Source organism: Haemaphysalis longicornis, unplaced genomic scaffold (assembly GCF_048455015.1).
Source record: "Haemaphysalis longicornis isolate Haplotype H1 unplaced genomic scaffold, Haemaphysalis longicornis Haplotype H1 scaffold_1, whole genome shotgun sequence".
Classification (NCBI taxonomy): Eukaryota; Metazoa; Arthropoda; class Arachnida; order Ixodida; family Ixodidae; genus Haemaphysalis; species Haemaphysalis longicornis.
This window is the reverse complement of record NW_027526203.1, coordinates 5,470,628-5,477,997: the sequence shown is the minus strand read 5'-3', so window position 1 is coordinate 5,477,997 and position 7,370 is coordinate 5,470,628. Positions and strand designations below refer to the sequence as shown.

Here is a 7,370-nt window from a genome sequence, read left to right as displayed (position 1 = left end):
CAGCATTAGGACTCCGTCCGATACCTCCGAGGGAACAAAAACAGCGCATTTCTCAAATATACTGACTGGTCGCACACCCTCAAATATACTGACTGGTCACTTCAGTACAAGCGTGTATTTAATTTCGGGATCTCAGTTGCTGACCTGTACCTTGAGCTATTTTGTAACCCGTCAAACAAATGAAAAAGCAGGGTTCGACACAGGTGAATATTTTCATACTTTTATTGCAAATATTTGCGATTTCTGCAGAAGCGAGAGAGTAAAGCGGCCAGAGACGTGAAAGTTGCGGAGTTCCAAGATTATTGGGGACGAAAAGCACGCACCACTGCAAGATCGCTCGTTAGACGCCGCGGTCGTTGGTGTCCCTAGATAAAAACTAAAAGACCCTCAAGCCACTAATTAGGCGTAGCTTAGGGTCCGTCGTACGCGGCACTCAACGCACGTTCCTCCGCACCTTGTCCAGTTCGTGCTTAACCTCGCGCTGCGCTCTGTCGAGTTGAGCCACGCGCACTTCGTACAGCTTGCGGGCTCTGTTCTTGGCGCGCTCGCACTGCAGCTTGATGTATTCGAGGTGCGTCATTTCTTGCTCCTTCTTGCCTAGATGGACGAAGGCACAGTCGGTGGCACGCGAGTGCTCCCCGAACGGGTCGTCGTCGGGCTCCCAGCCGTCCAGCTCCTTGAAGCACACGTAGCAGCGGACGAGGTCCGGCTCGTTCTCGGTCGGGCAGTGGTAGAAGCCGGCTTCCGCCATTCTTTGCGGCGTGCACTTGCAGTTGTCCGTCAGCGGCCACTGCCCGAAAGACGCCAGTCGGCTTTCCTACAGGTCCATGTCGAGGTCTGTTCGGTGCAGCAGCACGGTGTTCAGGGCCAGGTCGGCGGCCATGGCGCAGGATGTGCAGGGTAGACGGACTGCTCGTGGCCAGCCGCAGAGCAAGGATATTGTTGCAATGCGACCCGGACGCGTCCGATGAGAGGTGGTGTAGTAGCAAACGGCTGGCCGAACCGCGCCGCGAGCGTTGTCTTCGTCTTCGTCCACGAGCGATCACCGTACGCGCTCTAAGGTTCCTTGTCCTCGTCGTCTGCGATCCTTTGTACAGTAGGGTTTCTTACATGACCTCTCCGGCAGTGGAAGCACCGTCTCGGTGCAAGCTACATTCAGGAGGAGTGGTTGTAACAATATATGGGAGAGGAAACGCCCCATTGCGGCAAGCGCGGACGAGCGACCAGCTGTAACATCACAATTATAACCCAGGGCCATATTCTCAAATGCACAAATTGCTGGCAATTCTGGCAATTTGCCGGAAGTCTTTTCTGATTGGCTTTCAATTTTGGTGACGTGCTTAAGGTTCACAAAGCGGTTGTGTGTGCTGTCGTCATTTTGACGTTTCATGTCGCTTACGGACAGCAGTTCTAAAGTTTGCCTTACTTCTCGTTACTGGTCGCGGGTTCGATTCCCGGCCGCGGCGGCCGCTTTTCTGATGGAGGCGAAAAGCAAAAACGCCCGTGTGTACGAGATTTCGGCGCACGATAAAGATCTCCAGGTGGTCAAAATTAATCCGGAGCCCTCCACTACGGCGCGTCTCATCGCCTGCGTTGCGTCGGCGCGGTAAACCCCACAATCAATCAATACTTCTTGTTACTAAAGGCGCATAATTCTTAGCCGGCAATGATAAACCAGGCTAAATGCAGCGGACATGACAACGTAAGCCTGTCTTTGCTATTCAACAATACTGCTTGTAGTACTACTACTACTAGTAGTGGTTCAGGAGGAAAGGAAGGGAAATGCACTGGGGATATTATTGAGCCCAGCTGGGGCTCACCTGCATATAACCCAGTGCGGGGGGGGGGGGGGAGTAGGGGGGATGAAAGATTAGAGGATAAAAGAGGTGATGAAAGAGATCGGTAAGTAATACACACCCCTTCTGTGATTGGCTGAGAAGGCGTGACGTGAATTAAACAGTTGGCGGGAACGATTACGTCATGCATTGGCAACTTCAGCCTGCGTACCAGTGACGTAATGCTACGTAACAGCATAAAAATGGCTGTTGTTTTTGTGGCAAAATGCAAGCAAAATAGCGCAAAAAATTGCCCCGGCTTACGGCACCGCGAAATGTGCGGCAATTTGCAGCAGACGCAGTTTCGCATGCGCGCTGTTTAAAGCATGTTCGAACAAATTATAGTTTCAACTGCTTCCAAATCCGCGATCATGGAGCATACAAATAACGTGCAGTATTTTGCTTTTATGTTTGTCAATAAAATCAAAGTTATTTGTTTGGCGTAACCGCAGCATAAGAGGGCAGTACATGCCTTTCCATGACAAAGAGAATCCAATGCATGTCATTTGTCCATACTCGTCCTAGGGCCCTATTCTCGAATGCACAAATTGCCGGCAATTCAGGCAATTTTCCGGAAATCTTTTCTGATTGGCTTTCAATTTTGGTCACGTGCTTCCGGTTGACAAAGCGGTTGTGTGTGCTGTCGTCATTTTGACGTTTCATGTCGCCTACGGACACCAGTTCTAAAGTTTGCCTTATTTCTCGTTACTAAAGGCGCATAATTCTTGGCCGGCAGTGAAAAACCAGACTAAATGCAGCGGACATGACAACATAAGCCTGCCTTTGCTATTCAACAACAATACTGCTTGTAATACACACCCCCTCTGTGATTGGCTGAGAAGGCGTGACGTAATTTAAACAGTTGGCGGGAACGATTACGTCATGCATTGGCAACTTCAGCCTTCGTAAAAGTGACGTAACGCTACGTAACAGCTTGAAAATGGCGGCTGTTTTTGTCGCAAAATACAAGCAAAATAGGGCACAATATTGCCCCGGCTTACGGCGCCGCGAAATGTGCGGCAATTTGCAGCAGGCGCAGTTTCGCATGCGCGCTGTTTAAAACATGTTTCCTACCGAAACAAATTATAGTTTCAACTGCTTCCAAGTCAGCGATCACGAAACATACAAATAACATGCAGTATTTTGCTTTTATGTTTGGCAATGAAATAAAAACTATTTGTTTGCCGTAACCGCAACATAAGAGGGCAGTACAAGCCTCTCCATGACAAAGAGAACCCAATGCATGGCATTTGTCCATACTTGTCCTAGTAAGCTGTTGGGTCACATGATCGAACTCAAGAGAAAAATAACAATGAAAAGTGACTATTTAGTTCATTATAGCACTGACTGCAGTCGAGCTTGACGAATGAGTGAATCGGCGACATCGGTGCGCTCCGCGGTTATCAAGCGGAGCGCTTCGCTGCTCTTATGTGTCATAGAAGCGATGGTCGCGGCCGTCTTTTTCTGTGATCACGCCATAAACTTGTAACATAGCAGCAGACGATGGCGTGGCGGCGGTGGCGGCAGGGAAGGTGATAACGCAACAAAGCTTGCATTGAAGCAGAGAGCCCAGCTATGTTAATAAAAGCGATTGAAAGAAATAAATAGATACGGTAAAAAAATTGTGTGATGTTCTTTAGCTCGACATCCGCCTTTCGCTCGCTTTTGGATCAACGTTGCCCGATCGCCTTGTGGTGTTGGCTCCAAATTTGACCTCCAGAAATGTGATTTCCTTGTCAGCCTCAGCTACCGTCTTAATTTTTATAGTACATGCCGAGTGTTTTTAAATCTTTCTTGCACAATATTTGATACCTTGGTAGCGATCTTTATGAGTGACTCGTCAAATTACACTGCATGTCGTCATAGCTATAGGTGCAGCACGTCACTGATTGCTTACGTCGTGCTTACGCAGAAAAACATGGGCGAAATGCCGGCAATTTGTGCTGTCGAGAATAGGGCCCCTAGATTCTGTTACAAGCGCAGTGCGCCATGTGTCCTAACCGGCCGTGAAGAGAGAGAGAGAGAGAGAGAGAGAGAAAAAACTTTATTTAGTGGAGAGTAAACCGTTTAACGGATCAACCTGCGCTACGCGCAACGCGTCGACCAATGTATCGATCATACAAATTAGGAAAAAAAAACTGCGCTGAACATTTCTTTATTGAACCACTGGCAGAAGCAGACAAACCGTTCCATTTGACGGAGGCAGACTCAAAACTGGCTCTAAATATCGCGCAGTAACTATTCAACGTAAACATTTGGGCTAGTTGATGGCACGACTTCGACATGGTAAAAAGCGCACTAGACGGGGACACAAGCAGAGACTAGCGCTCGTCACGTGTAACTGCATGCCTCTTCTTGTGTCCTCCACTCCACTCTCGGCCTTCTCACAAATCTGCTCGAGGTATACCTGAACCTCAGGTCACCATTGCAGGACAGCCAATCCCCAGCGTCCCGCACCTGCGAGTGTTGGGTCTCACTATACCCCAGAACGGCTCTGGACTTCATACCATTTCCCCGCTACATAAAACCCTATCACAATTGATGCCCCTTCTGCAACGCATCTCCCACCGCCGTGGAGGCCTTAAAGAGCAAGATGCACTAAGAATGCTGCAAGCTTTGCTTATTAGCCGCATTACGTACGGAATCCCGTACCCCGTTCTCAAAACAACAGAAAAGGCTCGGCTCAACACAATGATTCGCCAAGCGTACAAAACTGCGCTTGGCCTCCCCATGCACTGCTACTGCGACCCGCAAACTACTCGCTTTGGGAGTAGTTCCTACAACACGTGGGAAGAGCTGCAAGAAGTCCATCATTCAGCTCAGCTACGGTGTCTGCAAGTGACTCCCACAGGTCGACAGGTCCCTACAGCATTAGGACTCCGTCCGATACCTCCGCGGGAACAAAAACAGCGCATTCCTGTAACCATGCGAGATGGCATCCGGGTTGCTCCAATCCCTCGCAATATGCGCGTGCACGCCAAATACCAGCTTGGCCGCCGGGCTGCCCGTGCTCGAGCCCTGACTGCGCGATACGGGGAAGACCCCACCGCCCTATATACAGATGCTACCCCCTACCCTGGGCGCGCCGGCCACGCAGACAGTGTAGTTACACATACTGGCCAATGCATCAATGCCGCAACTATTACCACAAGCTCAATCGATGTCGCCGAAGAAGTAGCCATTGCCCTGGCCGCCATTTCCCGCCCTGACCAAGTGACCATCCTCACCGATACGCAGATAGCCTGCCGAAACTACCAAATTGGCCGAATTTCTTCGTCAGCACTTCACATCCTCAAAAACTTCTCAACGACCCCTGACATCCGCATCGTCTGGGCTCCTGGACACGCCGCCATCCCCGGCAATGAAGCTGCTCACGCCGCGGCTCGCGATCTGATAGATCGAGCCATTACCGACAGTGACCAATGTTTACCCCCTCAAGATCAACCCCCACCCATTGAGTGGCTCCGTCGCCTCCAAGCACCACACTGGCGCTTCTCCAGGGAGGACGCTACAACTTGACGGCGGCTCCAAACGAATACCTACCCACATGCCACCCGCCTCCACTCCATCTTCCCCACCCAACACCCTTTAATCTGGGCTCACTGTCCCCAGCCTGGCACCCTCTACAATATACTATGGGAGTGCCAACGTACTCCGGACTTGCCAAAATTCCCAATCCCACTTACGAGCAGTGGAGGGCTTCCCTGGCCAGCCCAGACCCGGATAGCCAGCTCAGCCTGGTGACCCGATCAAGGACAGCCAGCCAAAGTCAAGGCATCCCGTACTAGTGATGCCTTCCACGGGGCGAGGCCCATTCATCAGCCTCTGCTCGACAAATGAAATATTTATTCTCTCTCTCTCTCTCTCTCTCGAACATCCAGCGCCATCTATGAGGCGCTGTCAGAAAAAAGTTCTTTTCTTACACGTTGTCACTTGCCACGAGCTTGGTGGCGGGCTGACGCGACCTTTGTAGAACTGCACCGTAGTTAGTTTCCGCCAGGACTACGCTTGCACTGTAGTCTTGGGGGTGACATGCGTTATGGCTGTCCACGGGGTCATTTACGACGCTTCTGAGCTTCCAATCGAGGCAGGAACAAATTACGCGGGCGGACAGGGCACGGTATACGGTGCTGATCCGCCCGCGTATTCTTTTTTTTTACTTCCGAGTTTTGTGTAAGCAATTATGCATCTAGTACCCCCCCCCCCCCCGTATATAATATTCCACCGCGGCTTTATACGCCGTAAGACTTCTCAGGCGCCAGGTTACAAAGCTCTCTCTCTCATGGTCGCTCATGGTTGCAAGGACGTGCATTGTCTCGGGTTCGATTACCGGCAGCCTAGGGTGCGTTGAATTTATGAAGGTGAAAAAACCACCTTGTGTACGCGATGTTTCGGTTCAAAAATTTCAAATATTTGAAACAGTGCTGCAAGTGGAATACAAAAAAAAAACGATTCACCGAGTATTCAAGGTTTCGAACGGTCGCACACCCTCAAATATACTGACTGGTCACTTCAGTACAAGCGTGTATTAAATTTCGGGATCTCAGTTGTTGACCTGTACCTTGAGCTATTTTGTATAACCCGTCAAACAAATGAAAAAGCGGGGTTGGACACAGGTGAATATTTTCATACTTTTATAGCAAATATTTGCGATTTCTGCAGAAGCGAGAGAGTAAAGCGGCCAGAGACGTGAAAGTTGCGGAGTTCCAAGATTATTGGGGACGAAAAGCACGCACCACTCAAGATCACTCGTTAGACAAGGGGGTTCGTTGGTGTCCCTAGATAAAAACTAAAAGACCCTCAATCCACTAACTAGGCTTAGCTTAGGGTCCGTCGTACGCGGCACTCAACGCACGTTCCTCCGCACCTTGTCCAGTTCGTGCTTAACCTCGCGCTGCGCTCTGTCGAGTTGAGCCACGCGCACTTCTTACAGCTTCGGGCTCTGTTCTTGGCGCAGTCGCACTGCAGCTTGATGTATTCGAGGCGCGTCATTTCTTGCTCCTTCTTGCCTAGATGGACGAAGGCACAGTCGGTGGCACGCGAGTGCTCCCCGAACGGGTCGTCGTCGGGCTCCCAGCCGTCCAGCTCCTTGAAGCACACGTAGCAGCGGACGAGGTCCGGCTCGTTCTCGGTCGGGCAGTGGTAGAAGCCGGCTTCCGAAATTCTTTGCGGCGTGCACTTGCAGTTGTCCGTCAGCGGCCACTGCCCGAAAGACGCCAGTCGGCTTTCCTCCAGGTCCATGTCGAGGTCTGTTCGGTGCAGCAGCACGGTGTTCAGGGCCAGGTCGGCGGCCATGGCGCAGGATGTGCAGGGTAGACGGACTGCTCGTGGCCAGCCGCAGAGCAAGGATATTGTTGCAATGCGACCCGGACGCGTCCGATGAGAGGTGGTGTAGTAGCAAACGGCTGGCCGAACCGCGCCGCGAGCGTTGTCTTCGTCTTCGTCCACTAGCGATCACCGTACGCGCTCTAAGGTTCCTTGTCCTCGTCGTCTGCGATGCTTCGTTCAGTAGGGTTTCTTACATGACCTCTCCGG

The 7,370-nt window shown here is 51.2% G+C and overlaps 1 pseudogene; it reads right to left on the bottom strand.

Moving 5' to 3' along the window:
• Window positions 1–368: 368 nt before the first annotated feature.
• Window positions 369–806, bottom strand: LOC144163040 (baculoviral IAP repeat-containing protein 5 pseudogene; annotated as a pseudogene).
• Window positions 807–7,370: the final 6,564 nt, after the last annotated feature.